Here is a 22914-nt window from a genome sequence, read left to right as displayed (position 1 = left end):
TTTCTTTTGCAGAATCCATTCCCTAGGGAATCCAGCCTAGTGCTGAACAGCCTGGGGTTGGTTATCATTATAACAGCGGGACCCCCTGCCGGGAGTCCCCCTGCTGTAGTGCCACCCACCCCAGCTGGTTTGCCTAGTGCTGGTTGCATTGAAATTGGGGGAACCCCATGCAATTTTCCCCCCAATTTTCCCACAACCAGCTGTAGGCTGGCACCGCTAGGGTTAATAGTCTTTAGACAGGAGGACCCCACACATTTGTTTTTTAAAATTCATCTGATTTTTACATTATACACCCGCTGGGTGCTGCGAGTGTATAGCCCAGCAGGGTTACAGTGATGTGTGTGCTAATCTCGCCTCTAGAAAGCAAAGAGTGTTGTATCTAGCAATTTTGAATTCAAACTCGGGTGAGTTTGTAATATTGCAGCCTCATACATTTGGCGAGTTATATTGCTAGAGTGGGAAAAAGTTGGGACCGCAATTTGTAACGATTTTGATAATGGCGATTTTGAAAGAAACACACCTTTGACGATTTTACATCAAATCACAATTTAATACATCAGCAAGTTTAAACTCGCCCGACAAAATCGCTGGAGATGCAAAATCGCGGCTTGATACATTTACCCCAAGGTGCTAATCCGCAACAGTGGGTCCGGGCTCTTATCTACAAGCACCATCTGGGGAGGACAAAGGAGTTTAACATAATCAAAGGCAGGGCTGGTGCAAGCTTTCAAAGTTTCAAATTACCCCCCCCCACCCCCAGGCACACACCAAATACCCACACACATGACTTTTGTTAAACAAACAAAAAAAAGAGCCTTATGTCCAGCAGTTCAGATGCTGTGATGTTTGATGCAGAACACTGTCCAGATTCCACTGCTGCCCAGGGACAAACACAGGATTTCTAGAGGGGAGGTGGCTAGGTGTTATATTTGAGAACAGAAAACTTGACACAATCAGCCAGGAACAGACTTTTTGTGATGATTTGTGTCCTTGTTTATGTATTGTGCACTTGTAAAAAACAATGAGCATCTTCTTTGCTTTATTGGTCTTAATGGAAACAAGTCATCCAAATAGACAGCCCTAACATGTCCCTTCACAACACTGCTCCTGTTTCACCACACAACTGCCCCCCCTGTATAACTTTGCCCTTCATCACAGTGTCCCCCCTGTATCACACTCTTTCCACTCCATTACATTGTCCTGCTTCACACAGCTCCCCCTCCTGCTGCACACAGCCTCACCTCCTGCTTCATACTCTCTTCCCTTCATCAGTGTCCCCCTGCTTCACACTTTTCCCTCATCCATCAGTGTCCCCCTGCTTCACACTGCCTCCCCTCCTGCTTCACACAGCACCCCCTCCTGCTTCACACAGCCCCCCCTTCTGCTTCACACAGCCCCCCCTTCTGCTTTACACTGACCCCCCCACCTTCTGGTTCACAAAGCCCTCCCCTTCTGGTTCACAAAGCCCCTCCCCTCCTGCTCCACACAGCCCCCCCCCCTCCTGTTTCACACAGCCCCCCCTTCTGCTTCACACAGCCTCCCTGCCTTCTGGTTCACACAGCCCCCCCTTCTGCTTCACACAGCCTCCCTGCCTTCTGGTTCACACAGCCCCCCCTTCTGCTTCACACAGCCTCCCTGCCTTCTGGTTCACAAAGCCCCCCCCTTCTGCTTCACACAGCCTCCCTGCCTTCTGGTTCACACAGCCCCCCCTTCTGCTTCACACATCCTCCCTGCCTTCTGGTTCACTCAGCCCTCCCTTTTTGGTTCACAAAGCCCCCCCTCCTGCTTCACACAGCCCCACCTTCTGATTCAGACAGTCCCCCTCTCCTGCTTCACACAGCCCCCCTCCTGCTTCACACAGCCCCCCTCCTGCTTCACACAGCCCCCCTCCTGCTTCATTCAGTCCCACCCTCCTTCTTCATACAGCCTCCCCTCCTGCTTCACACAGCATCCATCATTCTGGTTTCCACAGCCCCCCCTGCTTCACCCAGCTCCCCCTTCTAGTTCACACAGCCCCCCTCTTGATTCACACAGCCCCCCTCCTGTTACACACAGCATCACATTCTGACAGGCAGTGAGGGGGAAGTGGGAGGATGGAGGAGGAAGAAAGGGAGAATGGAGCTGAGAGGAGGGACAGGGCATTCACCAGTGAGCGGGAAAGGGGGAGATGAGGGTAAAGTGGAGGTGTGATCACCCCTCCCCACCCCCAATGTATCTGAAGCTGTGTGGCGGCCGGGACATTGGAAATTAAGCTCATCGGCCACTGCACGGCATTACAAAATAGTGCCAGACACCAGTCAATGGCGCCCCCCAGAGCCTGGCGCACTAGGCAGCTGCCTAACGGTAGTGCCAGGCTTGATCAAAGGGACAAATTGATTTAGTTTCAGTTTGAAAGTTTTAATCCATGGCTGTATACAGCTCCTCTGAGCCCTGTTAATCTATTAATAGGAATTAATTCACAAACACATATTTGCAGTTTGCTATGCCTAGAAATTAGCTTGCACATGACAGCCACGATGCCACAATGTTGTGACCAGGAATCCACAGCCTTCTAAAGAGAGGATATTGCCAGTGAAAGATAATTGGGAACAATGACCCTGTCACACCATAGCAATTCAGCTGTCAAAACACTACATGCAAAAACACCAACCTCCACATCTCTTGGTCTCTCATGTATTTGAAAAAGTTATGATAACTTATTATTTTGAATTGGGTATGTACTACACCTACATGTGTTCATATGTCTTTCTTGATTTATACTTCTGTTGTATTAGTTTAAAAACCTGTCATGTTTGATATAGGACAGCATTTGGTATAATATTAATAATATGATTATTACCATTGTTAATCATAATTTATATAGTACCAACATTCTGCAGCACTGTATACTCCAATAACTTTATTCAGACACATCACATATGAACAAGCAGAGAACACACAAACACAGATAGCACCTTGGCTGCATTGCTTAAAACATGTCTTTCTGATAACCCTCATCTTGACTTACTGGCTTCGTATAGGGCATCAATACATATATAAACGTATGGTAATTTTTTCCATAGGTCTGACAATTCAATGACAGGCAGTTGTCCATTTCTAAGAGACATAAGGCCTGATTCATTGAAACACATATCTGCTGAATTTGTGCATATCATATGCAAAATCACTCTGCACATGCCCAGAATCAGACCACATGCAAATAAATACACCGACGTTTAATTCATTTCGTACATAAAGGACACTTACTACCGCTTATAATTTCTGGGAGTGAAAGGAGCGGAGCGTTCACCCATAGTTAATGCGCAGTAAGGGAGTGCCAAACTCAAGCGCACACAGCCACATCTGATTCAAGCTTTGGGTATATAAACAGTACTTGTTCTTCTTAAAGAGGCTCAGCCTCGGTTCCACAAGAACCGAACCCGCCCGAACTTAGCAGATCCGAATACCGAGCCAAGAAGGCTCAGTACTTTTGCGCTCCCTCAAAATTGAAAACGAGGCAAAACGTCATTGCTACGTCGTCGGATCTCATGTGTTTTGAATTCTATACCGCTCTCCACAGCGATCCAGCGCCATTTCACAGAGGGACACAGAAGGGGAAGCACAGTTCTTGGCAGTCTCTAGTGCAGTTGGGCAGCGTCATAGCTAGAAAGAAAGAGGAGGGGTAGCAGTGTTCTTCAAAGTCTCAAGTAACACTCTACTGACTTATAGCTCACACAGAAACAGAAGAGCTCCATTGCTAATTGTCAATGCTGAAATAGAAATAATAGGGCTGTCAGTCTTGTTCTAAATCTGCAGTCACATTGTATTGTGTTATCTAGTTAACACATAAACAGGACTGGTGGTCCGCATCTACAATGTACACTAAACATTATACACGCGGCGCTTCCTTAAATGACCACCTTAATAAGAAGAATGGGCAGGTTGCACTTTAACATGATGTTCTTTTTAAACGCCGGACTGTTCATTAGCTGAAATTGTTTACAGCAGTTATTCCAACTAGTCGTTATCAGCTGAAGGTAGGAATCCTCAAATTCACACTTCTCTTTTCGGAGAAAGTGTTGTCGGATTTTCTGTAGTTGTTTATTGATACCCAACCCAACAGGACAGCTCCATTCCTAACTGTCATTGCTGAGCTAGAAATAATAGGGCTGGCAGTCTTGATCTAAATCTGCAGTCACTTTGTACTGTGTTATGTAGCTAACACACAAACAAGAAAGCTCCATTGCTAATTGTCATTGCTGAAATAGAAATAATAGGGCTGGCAATCATGTTCTAAATCTGCAGTCACATTGTACTGTGTTATCAAAATGGATTCACAGCAGTTCACAGAAGACCAGGAGCACCAAGCAGTTGCTGGCACCAGTCATGATGATAGTAATCTCTACGTCATCTGCTAAAGTCTATGTTAAAGTGCATAGTGTTTTTATGTCAGGGGAACAAAAATGTAAAAAAAAACACCTTTTACCTTAGTAAAGAAAAAAAACCTGTAATCCAGGCAAAGTTATCTGCAGAAAAAAATAAAATTGCCAACATGCCAATTTACACACGCAGTGGCAAGGAAAGAATGAGGCCTTCGCCTTTCTCTATGAGTGCTAGTTCTGCAAATGTCACTGAGGTATCTTCTTGTAAGGTCAGTCATGACCAAACAAGACCTTGTCATTCTGACTCCAAAGTGGTGTCCAAATAGCTTTACGTGTAAAAGCCGAGCTGGAAGAAAACAGTACGGCATTAGAGGAAAATGTATGTTTAGATTCAGAAATGACACAAATCCCTGAGGAGAGTCTATCCACAAGTGCTATGTGTAAGCCTGACCTTTCTGATAGTGTACCCATAAAGAAGGCCCCTTTCAGTATTTATGTAGTTGTGTACATGAGCAGCCCAAGTGTAGCCGGTGATACACATATTGTGGTTATACACATATTGAGGATGCCACTTTGGAATTGCAACAGGATGAGGGGGATATTTGTGTAGCTGACAACGGCACTAATGAGGATGTTGATGAGGATGATGTTGCTTGTGTTTGTGTAAGTTCTGCACCAGTGGAAGTAGATCTTGCACGTGATAAGAAGAAGGCCATTGTCATGCCTGGGCATAAGACCTAAAAATCCACCTATTATGTGTGGAATTATTTCTACTCAAATCCCGACAACAGTTGTCTACCCATTTGTAGCATTTGTAAAGCCACAGTCAGTAGAGGTAGGGACCTTAACCATTTAGGATCCTCATCCATGTTACGGCATTTGAAGCGAGTTCATGTCAAGCTGTTGGGAAAATCGAAACCTTATGCTAAAAAAATAACAAAAAGCAGTCTAGCATCATCTAGGTCCCTTTTCTCAGCTACATCCCAACACCTGCAATCTACACCCACAACACCTTCCTCATCAATATCCTCAGTAGCGATCGGAGTTAGTCCTGCATCCAAGTTGCTAAGGCTAGGTGACTCCTCCATTATCCTGAAATCTTCAGAAGAATTCTTGAGCGTTAGTACCACTGCTGCTGCTGCTGCTGCTGCTGGGGGTGGATCTTCATCCCAGAAGCAGACCAAGAAGAAGACTACTAGTAGTTTAAAACAATTGACTGTTAAACAATCATTTGCAAGAGAAAGCAAGTATGAAAGCTGTCACCCAGTCGCAAAGCGGATCACAGACCCATGGCGACTATGCTAGTATTAGATCTGCGTCCAATATCCACTATTAATGCAGCTGGTTTTAGACAGTTTATTGAGGTCTTGTGTCCCCGTTACCAAATTCCATCACAACACCATTTTACTAGAAAAGCTATTCCTCACCTCTAAAAGAAGGTTCGTAAAAATGTAATCATTGGGCTACAAAATGCCATTCTGCCCACTGTACACTTAACCACAGATATGTGGACAAGTGGAACTAGGCAATCTAAAGATTATATGACTGTGACAGCCCCCACTGTGATGATTCGCCTTCACCAGCAGGAACAGCAGCAACATGTACCCAAGAACGTCACATTTTTCAGAGGCAGGCTACTCTGTGCTTCACTAAGAGGCATACAGCTGACAATCTGTTACAAAAACTAAGGGATGTCATTGCAACATGGCTTATCCCGCTTGGACTCTCCTCAGGATATGCCATTTCTTATAACGCCACCAATATTGTAAGAGCATTACTGTTGGGTGAATTCCATCACATTCCCTGTTTTGCTCATACAATAAACTTGGTGGTGCAGAGCTTTTTTAAAAAATGACAGGGGTGTGCAGGAGATACTGTCTGTGACCCGTAAAATATCTGGACATTTCCGGCATTCGGCAACAGCATGTAGAAGATTGCAGCAGCTACAAGAGCATTTAATTTGCCCTGCCACCAACTGAAGGTGGCAGGGCAAGTTGGAATTCCTCCTTGAGGATGGAGGAACAGCAAAAAGCCATCCAGGCTTACTCCACAAGCCATGACATTGGGAAAGGAGGTAGGATGTATTTTACTCAAGCGCAATGGAGAATACATTCCATGTTGTGCAAGGTGCTGAAACCATTCAAAATAGTCACCTGTGAAGTGAGTTCAGACACTTGAGTCAAGTTATTCCCTTAATTAGACTTTTGGAAAAGCAGCTTGAGAAACTGAAAGAGGAGGAGCAATTACGCTAAGCATATCGGAATTGTAGATCAAGTACTTTATTCGCTTCGCAAGGATCCAAGAGTTATCAAAATCTTGAAATCGGATCACTACATTTTGGCGACTGTGCTTGATCCAAGGTTTAAGCGCTGTATTCTCTTTGTTTCCAACTGACCCAGATCTAAAAAGATGCAAGGAGCTCCTGGTGAGCAAGATGACAGCTCAAGTGTTACGTGACAGGACGGCATCTCCTCCTTCAGTTTCTCACTCAGCTGCTGCTAGGAAAAAACTTTCCCAAGAGACCCAGGGATGATGCAAATGACTCAGCAGAACATTTTGACATTTTGTGTCGTTGCTCTGTCGCTTAGCATCCAGCCAGGTTCACTGCAGTCTTTGTCCGAAAGTATATGAGAATAATATTGTGACCTGTGAGGTTGTCAAAATTGACTGCAAATGGCTTGAAATATGTGTTATTGAGGTTAATAATAATGTAGAAACAAAAAAAGAGCAAATTTATGTGATTTCAGCATATTTTACCAATTTTTCTAAAAAATACAGATCCAAAACCAAAAGCAAAATCAGAACACGGGGGTCAGTGAACATCTGTAGCTTTTCTGCCGTATTGCTTGCTCCAGCTACAAGACTAGTCTAAGTCCTGAGTACAAGTGTATTTCATGGAGAAAAAAAATGAAAAAACACTTTTTTTAACTGTTTTATCATTATTGCCTAGATTATTAACAGGTGACATTAACTGAATATTTTTTATTCTTTTGCGAATTTATATTCCACAAAACTATTGGACAGATCCTGCAGTATCTTGTGTAGTAAAGCAGAACAGACCTGACCCACACCTGGGGATAAATGTATCAAGCTGAGAGTTTTCTGGGGGGTTTGAAAAGTGGAGATATTGCCTATAGCAACCAATCAGATTCTAGCTATCATGTTGTAGAATGTACTAAATAAATTATAGTTAGAATCTGATTGGTTTCTCAAACCCGCCGAAAAAACTCTCAGCTTGATACATTTACCCCCTGAATTCATTCATCTTCGGATTATTTGTATGCATAGTCAATTTAAGTGCGTTTAAAACAAACGCGCGTTGTGCTCAGCATGCGTGCCGTCATGAATCAGGCCAATAAAGTGTTCTATGACATCTTTTAGAGATTTAATGGAGCATACTTAAAATCTCAAAGAAATAATAGGAGAAATCTATGTTAGTGATGAGACAAATGAACAAAACTATTTTTAAGCGACAAGTTTCTAAAGGTCTCACTCAAACTAAAGTCTTGATTAATCAAAAATGTGAACTTAGCAATGACGAAGATGTTATCTTTTTCTTCACTTGTGATCTCACACCTCTTTAAATACTAAATTATTCTGCATGAGAATGCCTATTTATATATGAACTGTAAAATGTGCCGCTGTTACGTGGTTTCATTCTCACTGCAAATTAAGAAGGTTAAATATAAGTGGCATGTGTAGTTCTGTGAGTGTGATTACAGATATATAAGTAATACATCTCTGCTTATTTTTGACTTCCAAACTTGTATCCCTATTAACTGAAGGAAACTATTAATCATTACATTTAAGTGATCAACAAATGGTAGAATTAGTGAAGTAGGGCCTGATTCTTACTTCTTATTTCAGTCTCCTGGACAAAACCATGTTACAATGCAAAGGGTGCAAATTAGTATTCTATTTTGCACATAAGTTAAATACTGACTGTTTTTTTCATGTAGCACACAAATACTTGATAGCTTATTTGTACACTGAAATTTAAAGTTGATATTTGTGTGCTACATGAAAAAACAGTCAGTATTTAACTTATGTGCAAAACAGAATACTAGTTTGCACCCCTTGCAATGTAACATGGTTTTGTCTAGGAGACTGAAATAAGAAGTTTCTTAATTTAAGATCCTTAATGAATCAGGCCCGTAGTGCAGGAAAAACATTTTACACTAACCACTTCAAAATTACCACTGGATGGACTCATTTTAAAACAATGTTTTCTTATTTTTGATGTTCTTGCCATAAATAAAATTGAACAATTTCCCAGATATGGAATTGAACCACTAGTGAGAGCAAACATCATGTCTTTGTGTTGCTTGTGTCTGCATCATACATTTCAGTGGGTGGCAATAAACCAATTGGCATTTACAATTATATGTCAAGTATTGCCTAATGTAGACAACAATACAGTGTGAGGCGCTGGATGGCTGGCTATAAAGTTGGCATGATACACTGTCCATCTGTATGAATTATCTTTAGTGTAGAAATTGTGTGTTAACACTATACGATAAAATATAATATAGATTTAGTATTGAAAAACAGAAAAATATTATTACGAATCATTGGATATTTTAAAAGTACCATAAATTTAAATGATTTTACATATATTTAATCTTATCTGTTAAAAGAAATTTAAGAGCAATTAAAGCCCCTATTTCACAGAAGGTTGGCAGCAGGTTGCCATGCTAGAGGGAGGAAATTTCTTTACTGAGCAGTTAGGGGTAGATTTGCTTGCAGAAATCTACTGTGTGAATTGGTTGATTCATACATTGGATTCATTTAAAATACAATATGGTGTCACCATCTGACAACTATACGGGAGAACACTGCATAGAGTGAGGTGTTGTCGGAGAATGTCTCTATGTATAGTTTCAGATTATGATTCGATTAAATAACTTAATAATGTTTTGATGGTGCTTTGCAATTGTGCTTGTAAAATTATTACACTGTACAAATGATTATATGTTTACAATGTGTCCTTCCACCTAAAATCAATTGCCAATTTTTAAGAGAACCACTAGATTACGCTTAGTGTGTTATATCACAATAGTTCTATTATAGAGTCAGGGAATTGCCTAAGAAAACCTTAGCACTGTATACAGACTCTAAGTGCTAAAATGATACTGTCAAATAATATATATATATACACCATTGTGGCTTGTTTTTGAGTTTGCAGTTATTCACCTTGCCCCATGTCAGGAGGAGACATTTGCCATCCAGGATCACCCTGATTTCCAGTTTCTACTTGTGGTGCCATCAGATGGATTTCCTTATACATATATTGGCCTTTATACTCTGAACATCTGGTACGGGAACCATATATATCTTTGGAAGAATATCACTGTGTATCACTTTTAATTGCATGTGTGGCGCCCCCTGTCTTCTGTATTTTTTCAAATATATATATTGTGGCAAAAGCCCGCTACTGGTGAAGCACACGCGAACAACTTCTTCCTTTTTATGGTTCTTTATAGTCAGGATGGTAATAATATTTTGATACCGTATACTTGCACAGCTATTTTGGAGACCCTATATGCTTATTATACATAGTCCAGCTCTCTGTCCAGATCAGCCAGCTAGCCCAGCGTTGATCTCCCTGAACAATGAAACAAGCAGGGTTTTATACCTGACACTCCTCCCACAGGCCTAGCTTGATGGGCAGGTGACACACCCACCTTCCCTTTAAAAGGAAACGCCCATCCCTAGCTCTGTTTAGACTAAGACACACCCTGTCTGTTTGCTGAGAGGAAGCAGCTTTTAAATCATGTAAGTTAACACACTCTAAACTACACATATGTTTTTACCTGGTTTAATCTCCACCTAGGTGCATAACTGTGCCAATGTTTTATTCTGTTTGTATACTTTATCTGCCTCTTGTCAGAAAAATGCCTCCCTTTGTTACAATATATATATATATATATATATATATATATATATATATATTAATATAAATATTAGATATTGTGATCTGGTTCTGCCAGATCCACATTGCTGTTCATTCGTGCAATACCATATTTTCACCACTGTGTTTTTTTACTGTGCTGTTTTGTAGTCTGCTGTAAAATGTGTTGCTTTATGTTTGTTCGGCAGTTTGGTAAGGGTGTTTTACAACATCTATAGCATAGCTCCCTACAGAAAAATGAGAATTCTTAGCATGTTTTCACCATGACTCAAGTGGAGTGCCTTCCCATTGCCTGTTTGATTAGACACGAGACTGTTCGAGACCCCATCTTGGCTCAAATACTCACAGTGACACAAAAAGGAGAGTAACACCACTGTGCCGGCAGGTGGCTCCTTACTTTCATTGCAGGCATTAGTTGACAGTTGATTCTGGCTGCCTCCTCTGGGTGGGGGAGGGGGGGTACAGATCATCGTCCCTGTGAAACTTGCAGTGACAATCTTGGAGGAACTCCATGTGGGCCACTTAGGCATGGTCAGAATGAAGGCACTGGCCAGGAGTTTTGTATGGTGGACAGGGTTGGATCAGCAGTTGGAGGATATGTCCAGAGAGTGTTCCAGTTGCACCCATGGGAGTGGCCATTCACTCCGTGGCAGCAGATTTATGTGAACTTTGCAGGAGTGTTTCTGGGGTCAGTGTTTCTTGTGGTGGTGGATAACTGTTTCGAATGGCTTGAAGTTTTTACAGTCACTTCTACTACAACTGCGCATATGGTGGAATTGTTGAGGACTCTATTTGCCAAAAGAGGGCTACCTGAGCAGTTGGTCAGTGATAAAGGCCTCAGTTTACTGCTGAAGAATTTCAGACCTTCATGAAAAGAAATTAAATTCATCACACTACCTCCACCCCATATCACCCGGCTACAAATAGGTTAGCTTAATGTTTTGTACAAAAGCAAGCTTGCTGTGCCGTGCACAAAGACAAGGATACATTATAAGAAAAGCTTTCCAAATTCTTGTTTGCATATAGGAATGTGGTTCATACCTCAACCAATCAAACCCAGCTATGTTGTTAGCAACCTCAGATCTAGACTGGATTTGATCAAGGCAGATAATCGCAGATTGATTCATTACTGTCAGATGAAGCTGTCTCAAGTTTCAGGTGTCACCAAAACTCAGACTTTGTCTATAGGACGGACTGACTGTGTGGTCATGTATCTACCCTGGAGAGCAGAATGAAAAAAGGTAATGGGTAATGACAAAGATTACACAGTGTAGAGAGTCATTGTCATACATAGTAGAAATTGAGCCTGGTGTTCTGTGGCACCAACACTTGGATGAACTACGGGAGCAGAACGGATTACATGCACTTGACGGTGAAAAATCTGCTTCAGAGCCTTTGCTGCCAATGACTGCACCAGTAGAAAGTTAGAAACAATGGGATTGTTTGGATGATTTGTCCAGAGTAGCGAAATTGTACCAACCCAATGATAATGCCAGAGTGAACTAAGATACAGTGGAGTCCACAGACACTGTAAGCACTGCTGCTCCAAATTTACCAGTCATACATGAGGACCACCATTATCCTCCTCGGGTAAGACATGCACCATAAAGACTGGACTTGTAAGAAGGGAGGGGGCAAGAGCATTCATTTACATGGGGAGGGAATTGTTAAATATTTTGATCTGATCCACATTGCTGTTCATGCCTGCAATACTACGTTTCACCACTGTGTTGTTTTACTGTGCTGTTTTGCAACCTGCTGTAAAACGTGTTGGTTTATGATTGTTCTTGAGTTTAGTAAAAGTGTTTTACAGCTTGCATAGCACTGCTCCTGGTCTCTATGTTCTACTTGTATAAATGAGCACATTCACAGAAACTACAATACAAAAGAAAATATACCACAGCTTTACAATTTGTTGCTCTGGAATATACAGTACATGTAAGTTCAAAACATAAAATCAGACACATTTTACAAGTACATGACTGGATAAATGGATGTATTGTTCTAGTACATTTCACTCCATGTATTACAGATAGTTGCTTTACAAATAAAACAAAAGCAAACTGTATTATTTTAGAATCTAGCTATAGCAGTGCAGTGACTATGATGGTAAAGGAAAAATGCTTCATCAGGACTCTATCTAAAATAGATTTTTAATAGAAAGAAAATGTTTACAGCCATAAATCATGTCTGCTTTCTGTGGCAATGGTGTAGAGAATGCAGCTCCGCTGGGAGCCAAAGTGAACACTATAAGCTCATTTTATATCCAGCTACATAAACTCTTATATAGTTTCAAATTGCAATTGAGGTCAGGGTGTACAAACTGAATAAACATGTATATGTATATATACAATATAAAAAACTGCTTCTCATATGCTTTTAGGAAAGTCATTCAGTGCTGCATTTTATGTTTTAGATTATGTTTCATGCCACATTCATACACGATATGTATGTTACTAAGAATATAGTACATCACATACTTGTCACATGAAAATATAAATCACTCATCAACAATGCAGCATAACAATATGCAAAAGCAAAGGTATGATGTGTATAAATTCACAATCGCATCAATTCCTGTAGACAATTCTGAAGATAAATATAGTTGATATTTATTTAAATGTTAACTTTATTATTAATTTATTTTCTAGCCTGTTACTCATGCTATAAAATGAAAAAAAGACTACTCCCATGTCTTCCAAGCAAAGTTGAACTTGTCAGTGCAGTATATTCCAGGTAATAAAACAAACTGAATAGTGACAGCAATCCAATGGAGACAATGTGAGTCCCCTTCCTGAACCAAAACTATACCGTATTTCTTTTGGTGTAAATCACCATAGCTAATCTTACATCTGTAGGTTTCTGTGATATAGCATTTGCAGATACTATTGATATAGATCAATATACCATGACATGGTATCTTGGTGATTTGACAAGTTAATTAAAGGCATTACTTATAACTAATGTCATGTCATTAGCAATGGATTCAAATAACCCTATATGCTGTACATGCTATACATGACTCTTGTAATCTAGAGTTTAAAATACTAAGAACATATATAGTGTACTAGTTCCTATTCTGTTACTTACCATCTTATTGTGATGAACATGCAATGGTTCCTCTTCTGTTACCATCATTTTGTGATGGACATGTACTGACTCCTCTTCTGTTACTTGCCATCATTTTGTGATGGACATGTAATGGCTTCTCTTCTGTTACCACCATTTTTGTGATGGACATTTAATGGCTCCTCTTTTGTTATCTTCCATAAATGTGTGATGGACATGTACTGGCGAGGTTTAAGAAGAGAAATAGAGTTATGCACTCGGAGAGAAGGGGGTATCCGGAGTTTGTAGGTAACGGCATTCAAAGATTCAATAATAGGATGAGGTCCGACGTAACGAGGTGCAAATTTCCTGGATGGCACTTTGAGTTTAAGATTCCAAGTAGAAAGCCACACCTTATCCCCAATGTGTAGTACAGGAATGGTCTTCCGACGGCAATCTGCAAATGCCTGTAACGATCCAGTATCCATTGTTATTTGGTTTGCACCTGAGACCAGATTAAAGAAAAATTGTGAACCAAATCTTGAGCAGCCGGTACCATGGAGTCAGGTAAGTTCTAGAAGATAGGCAGAATCGGATGTGTGCTGAATAAGGTAAAAAAAGGAGACATGCCTGTAGATTCACGCAGGTTACTGCTGTGGGAGAATTCTGCCCGAGGAAGGAATTCACTCCAAGTGGATTCCTGTTCAGAACAAAAACATTGAATGTAAGACTCCAAATCCTGGTTGACCCACTCAGTTTGGCCATTTGTCTGGGGATGGTATCCAGAGGAGAACTTTAAAAGAATTCCCAAAAGTTTGCAGAACACCTTCCAAAAACTGGAAACAAATTGTACTCCACGGTTGGAGATGAATTCCCAAGGGCAGCCATGCATACAAAAAATGTGATGAATGAATAAGGATGCCAATTCAGAAGCATAAGATAGACCCTTGAGAGGAACAAAATGAGTAAACTTAGAAAATCGATCAACAACTACCCATATGCAAATGTGACCAAGACTGCCAGGGAGAACAGTGATAAAGTTCATACTCATGCTGAACCAGGGATGTTCCGCAATAGGGAGCAGAAGCAGGAGTCCGGCAGAGGATTTTCTAAGAGTTTATGTCTAGCACATACTTCATAGGCCTGGATAAACTTCCGTACATCAGAGATCAAGGAGGGCCACCAATAAGAATGGGAACGGAGTGCCACTGTTTTCTTACCACCAGGGTGTCTTGCAATTTTGAAACTATATGCCCAATTTAACTGTTTGCTGCGCAAATGGACGTCAACAAAGGAACGTTCGACAGGAGGAGTTTTGATGGAGGATTGAGTCAAGGTCAAAATGTTCTCAGGATTAATTATGGGTTAATCAGGCACGGAAGACTTAGAGTCAGAAGGATTGAAGGATCGTGAGAGAGCATCAGCTCTAAAATTCTTAGAACCCAGCTGGAAAGTCAGAATGAGCTGGAATTGACTGAATAATAAAGGCCAACGAGCCTGCCGGGAATTTGAACATTGAGCGGATTGTAAATAAATTAGGTTTTTATGATCAGTGAATACAGTGACCGGAAAACGGGCTCCCTCCATTAAGTAGCGCCATTCTTCCAATGCGAGTTTAATATTTAGGAGTTCCTTGTCTCCAATACCATAATTAGATTCAGTGGAGAAAAATTTTTTAGGAGAAAAAAAACAAAAAACCAACAGGGTCTGAGGGTAGCGGAGGAATTCTTTTGGGACAGGACAGCCCCCACGCCTACTGAAGAGGCATCAACCTCCAAAAACAAGGGGTTTATGTAGGTCAGGCTGAGACAAGATAAGAGCCTGAAGAAAAATTGCTGGTAGTAATTTGTGAAACTGATGAAGCGTTGAGTAGCTTTTAACCCTGGCGGCTGGGGCCAGTCAAGGCTTGCCTTCACTTTATCTGGGTCCATTTGGAGGCCAGATCCGGATACAACGTATCACAGAAAGGGTACCTGAGATTGATCAAAGAGGCACTTTTCCATTTTTCAATATAAGTGATACTCCCGTAAGTAGAGAAGCACTTCTTTCACAAGGGTATGGTGGGAAGATAGGTCCTGGGAAAATATAAAAATATTGTGTAAATAACACACCACGGACTGATACAACAGATCTCGGAAGACCTCGTTGACTAATTCTTGGAAGACGGCAGGAGTGCTACATAGCCCAAAGGGCATCACAAGGTACTCTCAGTGACCGTCTCTCGTGTTGAATGCCGTATTCCATTCGTGCCCCTTCCTAACCCTGATTAGGTTATAGGCACCTCTAAAATCCAATTTTGTGAACATTTGAGCTCCACGGATACAATCCAACAGCTCAGGAATGAGGGGAAGAGGATATTGTTTTTTACCATGATGGCATAAAGGTTGCGATAGTCGATGCAAGGTCTGAGGGACCCATCTTTCTTTTTTATGAAAAAGAATCCTGCACTAGCGGGAGAAGATGATTTATTAATAAATCCTTGTTTGAGATTTTTTGAGATGCATTCGGACATAGCCTGAGTCTCAGGTACGGATAAAGGAAATACCCTGCCCCGAGGTATGCTCTTGCATGGCATTAAATCAATGGGGCAGTCCCAAGGGCGGGTGTGGTATGCATATGCGCATATTCCCCCTGATAACAGTGCCATTGCCGGTTTTAAGGCGGCAATGGCTGGACCCTGCGCCACAAAACCTTATAGAGGCGCCTAAGTCATCCTTTATATTGTTATTCAACCCTTGCCAGCATGTAGCGATAAGACCCTCTTCATTCCAATGAAGCTCCAAGTCCGAGTCCGGAATTGGACTGCATACTGACCAGCAGTGAGAGTTCCTTGATGAAGGTTTAAAGGATCAGTGGACGCAGAGGACACGCGACCAGGCTCATCAAACACCTTGCGGAAGCTTTCAATAAAGTTCACAGTATTCTGGAGCAATGGATCATCACATTCAAATAAAGGAGATGCCCAGGCAAGAACTTGGCCTGAAAGGAGGGAGATTATATAGGCCACCTTAATTCTGTCCGAGGAAATGTTTTCTGGAGCGATTTCAAACTTTATAGCGCACTGATTAAGAAACCAGTGACACATTTTCAGGTCTCTGTCATATTTCTCTGGAGGTGGTATACAAAACCCTCAGGAGCTGGTGGAACTGGTGTGGCTGGTGCATGTAGAAGCAACAGTAGTCCCTTCTATTCCGGTAGGATCCACAGAGCGTACGGGTAATGACCCGTGAAGAGTGTCCAGGCTGAACACTGCATCCTGGATGTAATGTAGAATTTGGGCCTGATTGGCGTCTTGCTGGTACACACGTTGGGCCAAGGGCAAAACAAGATTCCAGGCCGAAGGTTCATCCTGTGTACGCATGGCCATTGTATACTGTCAGGATATTGACTCTTGTGGGTGCCACTGACTGATATTGGCACAACTAAAAAGGGAAAGGAGAGGCTAACACACTCCCAGTATTCACCAGGGACCCCCCCCGTAAGGAGATATGGACTTTGCTGCATGAGATACACAGGTCGCTGTTATCCAAGTTAGTTATCAGTGCAGCAGCAGAGAACAGGAATGGTCGTGCAGTCCAGGTCAGATACCAAACGATAGTGCAGTACACAAGGGAGATCCAGAGAGTTGGTTAGAAGCGAGCCAGAGGTCAAAATCCAGATAACAAACAGAGCCAGATTGCAGGATGAGAGAGTGGTCGGGAACAAGCCAGTAGTCAAGAACCAATGCAACAAATACCAAAAGCAAAGAAACTGGAGGCAGAATGCTGGAGATGGTGAAATCAATACTCTAGCACCAGACTAGTAGAAGGAGGTGCCTTAAGAACCCTAATGTGGCCCTTGGTAGGATGGCAATGATTTTGGCAGTCAGATGCACCTGACCGATAACATGCCAGGGAGAGAAGCGTCCAGTTGGCTATCAACGCGGACCTACTGCGCATGTACGTGCAGCGAAAACCGGAAATACATCCCATTGCTAGGCAATGGGACGCAATAGGGCACAGAAGACAGGCGTCGGGGGCTGCGCCTGACAGGTTCCTTTTCTGTTACTTACTGTTGCGAGCCGCGGTGGTGCCCAGCCGCCGCGACTCTCCTACCTTTGTCCCACCCGTCGCTATGACGACCGGGACGTCACTTCCGGGGGCTCGCCGACTGTTGCCGTAGCAACGGGCAGATGTTCTTCTGTCCAGCGCCGCGTCCCGGGATTACAGGGCAGCCGGGCGCGTGCGCAACAGCGGGGCAAGCCTGCGGGCTAATTAATTCTATCAAGGGACAGCCTGTGGGCAATTAGAGTACTGGGCTCTCATTGGTCTGTTTCAGTATTTAAGGCAGGGATGGCTTAGCCTCCCTGCCGGTTATAGCTTCCTGGTGCCTGTGTTGCTGCCTGCTTCTGTACTCCTGGTGTTCCTTTGGATTGTTGCCTTCTGTGTATGACCTTTGCCTGTTTACTGGATTTGCCGTTTGCCTGTGCCCTTGACCTTCTGGCCTGTACCACCGTTTATGCTGATTTGTCTGTGACCTCGACCTTTGGCTTGTTTGCTGACGATTCTTCCTAGCAAGTGACCCCTGAGCGCGACCTGTCCTTTGGAATTGCTGCCTGCCATTATCCTCTGCTCCTGGGTTCCCCGCCGCTAGTACACGCCACATGACCCTCTGTAGTCTGCAGCCAAGCCTGTCCCCACCACTTGGGGCTCCAGCGAACACCTGACTATCAGAGTAGACTCCGGGTGGTGTTGTATTGGTTGGTGGGGTTCCTAACACCATCATTTTGTGATGGACATGTACTGGCTCCTCTTCTGTTACTCACCATCATTTTGTGATGGATATGTACTGGCTCCTCTTCTGTTACTTACCAGCATTTTGTGATGGACATGTACTGGCTCCTCTTCTGTTACTTACCATCATTTTGTGATGGATATGTACTGGCTCCTCTTCTGTTACTTACCAGCATTTTGTGATGTAATGTAATGGCTCCTTTTCTGTTATCTTCCATCATTTTGTGATGGACATGTACTGGCTCCTCTTTTGTTACTTTTCAGCATTTTATGATAGACATGTACTGGCTGCTCTTCAGTTATTTAGCACCCTTTGCAGAAGATTGTTCATAATTGTATTTGTATTTTATATAGTTGGTGTGATCTGCATTGTAATGTAGTTCTATCTATATTTAAAGCACATCGATAGGTCTTGTGATATGGACATTTATAGTCCATAGTAGTAGATTCATTTAGCAAAAGTACTGTTTTGCAAAACTTAAAGATGGTTTAATATTTTGTTTGATATTAATTACACATTTGGTGAAAATATGAGGATCCATTTTTACTAATATAGTAGAAAAAAGTGTTCCATACCTACACCTGGAGACTAAAAGGATAAGTAAACAGTGTTCCACAAGCTGTATAAAGGTGCCTTTCCTGATTTAATATGCAGAGTGACCTGCAGCCATCAGGACTCTTACTAGAAATTAATTGTAACAGTATCCAGCTCTACTAATCAACACTCTGTTAATGAAGATGAGATAAATGGAACTGGGTGTCTGTTTGCCCTAAAAATTAATGTGATCACAATTGGCAACAAAAATACAATTATATTGATTGTCAAAGTTCAATTTGCATGCAGTGAATAAACATGTAGCACAATAAGTCCATAACCGTTGTAAAACATGTTCAACTGTCCAAAATCCCTATCATAAACCAAAGAAGAGTTTCTCTTTTCTTTATTGAATAATATATGGACAAAGTATAAATCCTTCTCTTTGTCTTGTATGTGACTTTCTCCATACTGAATATCCAGGTCCCTGTTCAATCATCCAAGATAGTGAGTGCAAGCATGAAAATAAGAAAAAAACATATATTGTTTGTTGTTAAAAGTAAAACTACATTACATTATTGACTAAAAATCTTCAAAGCAAATTCCAACACTGCTATCCAGTGGGAGTGGTCCCAACTCATTTCTTCACATAAAAGGTGTGACTTCCTAAGGGGAAAGTGGTGCAGTCTTTTAATAGCCATAGTGGTCTGGTACTTGTTTGGGGCTTAGGCTTTGATGTTTCTGCGGTAACCATCCTTGACATTCCAATCTTGATCGAAAGCAGTGTTTTAAATATCCTGTTGCTTTATCTTAAATCACTGTCCAGGGGGGTAAATTTATCAAGCTGCGAGTTTTTGGAGGGTCTGAAAGTGGAGATGTTGCCTAAAACAACCAATCAGATTCTAGTTTTCATTTATTTACTGCATTCTGCAAAATGATAGCTAGAATCTGATTGGTTGCTATAGGCAACATCTCCAATATTCAAACCCACAGCTCGATACATTTACCCATTTGCTGGAAAGTAACAAAAGAGGAGCCAGAACAAGCATCTTATTCTGATAAATGCCCAACAACTTTTGGCTCAATGTAAAAGACTTGGCAGTTCTTATTGAAACCTGCATGCCCTGCTTCCTGCTCAGCGATCTGATTTTCTCCAGTGCTTATATCCAATGTTGGTCTCCATTGTTCTCAGAACTAAAGTGTCACTGCTTCAGATAAGTAACATTAACGAGGGGGGACTGGGTTTAGGCTGCAGGAGGGGAAAATCAAGCAATGGGAAGGGGTTAGCTTTGCTGTCTCATGGCAGTCAGGAGTTTAATTCTGACCAGGGCCCTATCTATGTGGCATTTCTATGTTTTCTCTGTGTTTGTGTGGAAAGCCTCTTGGTTCTCTAATTTCCTTCCACAGTTCAAAAACATACTTGCAGGATAATTGGTTTCTGACAAAATGGACTCCAGTGTTTGTGCGTGAGTGCATGTTTGTGCATGTGTTTGTGTGTGTTATAGAATTTAGTTTACTATAATTTAAGCTCTAATATTCTTTGGAAAACATAATATGGTTGCGATATACAAATAAATTATAATAATAATATATCATATGGGATATGATTAGGCTTATGCAGGTGAAATTTTGGTAAAATTAGAAATGTGGTGAGTAATTTTATATTTTCTACTGACAAGCTCCCTTAGAGTGCAACAATTGCTTGTCTAGAATTTGATTATCCATAGAATCTTACGAAGTCAGGTCCAAACCAGTTGGGCAGCAGGGGAGAGTCAGAAAACATTACCAGGGTCAGTACTAGCTGGTAGAAATTTCGATGAGATCTTGAGGGTAGTGGACTCCCTCCAGTTGACGTCGACCCACAACGTTGCAACTCCTGTGGACTGGAAGCTTGGTGACAGAGTAATGGTTCCACCAAATGTTCCCGAGGAAGAAGCTAGTAAAATCTTCATTAGCTTCAGGTGGAAGTATTAAGTATCAAGCAGGAGTCAACAGTAACCCATAATCAAACACTGTAAGTAGTTCAGAGAACACAGTAGCAGTTTTTGGTTTAGAGAGTGGTTTAAAAAAGTACCGTTACGCATACTAATATGTGCAGAGAGGCAACAAATATTCACACACAAAAGGGGACAAATATGTGTGTTTGGGAAAGGGGCACAAAATGGCATATGCCGATCTTGTTCTTTTTAATATCATAAAATGTCATAGAAGATGTTATTGCACAGTTGTGTTTAGAAGACACTATCATTTTAATAGTAAGGTTGCTGAATTAGTTTGTCGAAAAATTGAGGGCACAAATAATTCTCTGTTGATCTTTGGAGTGAGTACAACTGCAGTTCATTTTTGTAAATGTTTACTATTGAATAATAAATCAACTCTTCAGTAAAAAAAAATATACAATAGATGTCTTCAATCTGGAATTTGGAGATGTAGGCAACATTAATGCATTTTGTATTGTAAAAAACCTGACATTTCAAACTTGACAAATCTCCTATTCCGTTAGGTTTGAGTCCATATGTGGACATTTTTACAATATGTTTAAAAGTCTTCTTTTATTGTTTGACACAGGTGCACTTGTGTTTTAGAATGTAGATGAATAATCTTCACTTTTTGTTTTGATGAATCATTTTTTTCATAACATATTTTAGGAATGTTAAACATTTAACTTTCATTATCTTTCTCATGACAATGTTGTGATGTGACTGCAGTCTAAAATGTCTACTTTGATTTATAAAGTCTTTTTTTTTTTCTTTATAGATGTGAAACATCTTAAATAAAGGTAAGTTCATAAATACTTACATATTTACTTACTTCATTTACTAATATGTATAGTATCCCCTACTTGCTCAACGGCATTGCTTATATTTGCTTATAATGTGTATGTAAATCAGAGACAATTTTAGTCTTCTGTATAGGATTTCCCTTATGATTGAAGGTCACCTTTGTGAAAAAGAATCCTGATAATACATTGTTATTGGATATGTTGTTGTTTCTAGTCCCTCTTTTATACTGTACATTGTACATTGTGTTTTTTTTTAGTATTTCCTCACACACTTTCCCATAATTGCTATTTTCAATTTATGACATTTCTAATCACATTTTACTATTTTGCATAATACCACCACCAAACAATATTTTCTATAAGTTGCTCATACATTTGAAATTATAGCACAAAATAGCTAAGTTCAATTCTAATAAGAGTGGGATTTGTACTTCATTGTCATATGATCTGAAAAGTTGTAATCTGGTCAACTGAATAATTTGATCACTCAGGTTTGAAATTTTGGTGAATGTTAATATTTTGTTTTTGATCAAAATAAAAATTATTGTTATCTGAACACTCAATCAAATCGGCCAAACCTAATACATTTTTGAGATTACTTGTATTTATATGGAAAATGTGCGTTATCCATTTCCAAACTGTACTTTGACAAATTAATCTCAAGGCAAAAGCTTAGATTGAAAATTCTGGTGCATATATGTGTCACCTGTATGGATCAGAAACAGAGTATATACATTTTTAGATGATTAATGTTAATGATTTCAAATGGCAGCTTATGTATGTTTTCACTGACATTTATCTTAACTGTAAATGAAATTATACAGGAAGCCTACATATAATACATACTTTCTAAAAGCACTTTAAACTGTTAATAACTCAATAAAATTACTGTTGAAAAAATATACTCTCATGAAAGATAAAGTACTACTAGTTATAGTTGATGGAATACATTATTTAGCTCATGTTTTTATGCTTCTTATTACAGTCTAACAAACTATTTAAAGTGCAATCAAAGAAGGTATTGAGCACTCAGTATGTTACTGAGTCAGTAACATACTGCTGGCTAATGCACCCAACCATACCAAGAGAATCCAATGGCAAGTGAATATTTATATTTTTTCATCACAGACAGCATACCGACTTCTGTTCTGAGTTGATGCTCTAATTACAACAGGCGCAAAATTATAAAATGCATGTGCCATGAAGCCCAGAATGTGCCTAATCAGGGCAGCGGGGTGGTGGAGATTCCAGTGCCAGGCCTGGTCCTGGACGTGCATCGCAAATAGAGATTCACCTGATGAACTCCCAAGTTGATGTCAAATGAAGCAAAACTGTCACTATAACAAACTAATCAGACCACTCAGTTAAAGATGTAGACAAGTGCATTGATAAAATGCCATCCTTTATTGTAGTAACTTTAAAAGTTATACAGGATTTGGAGGCCTAGTTATTAATGCAGGGATACAAAACTTCCTGCTGCTGCAAATTACCATTACATTTTAACC

The 22914-nt window shown here is 40.8% G+C and overlaps 1 protein-coding gene across 24 annotated transcripts in view; it reads left to right on the top strand.

The window, feature by feature from the left end:
• PTPRD (protein tyrosine phosphatase receptor type D) overlaps window positions 1-22914 on the top strand; it is a 1423918-nt gene that overhangs the window by 188623 nt on the left and 1212381 nt on the right. For all 24 annotated transcript variants that reach the window (XM_075209451.1, XM_075209482.1, XM_075209417.1 and 21 more), the window contains exon 3: window positions 21385-21406. The gene's annotated coding sequence lies outside the window, so the exon portion shown is untranslated. The remainder of the gene's footprint in view (window positions 1-21384; window positions 21407-22914) is intronic.

This window comes from Mixophyes fleayi, chromosome 1 (assembly GCF_038048845.1).
Source record: "Mixophyes fleayi isolate aMixFle1 chromosome 1, aMixFle1.hap1, whole genome shotgun sequence".
Taxonomy (NCBI): Eukaryota; Metazoa; Chordata; class Amphibia; order Anura; family Limnodynastidae; genus Mixophyes; species Mixophyes fleayi.
Note: the sequence above shows the minus strand (reverse complement) of the source record. Positions and strands in the feature narration are given on the sequence as shown.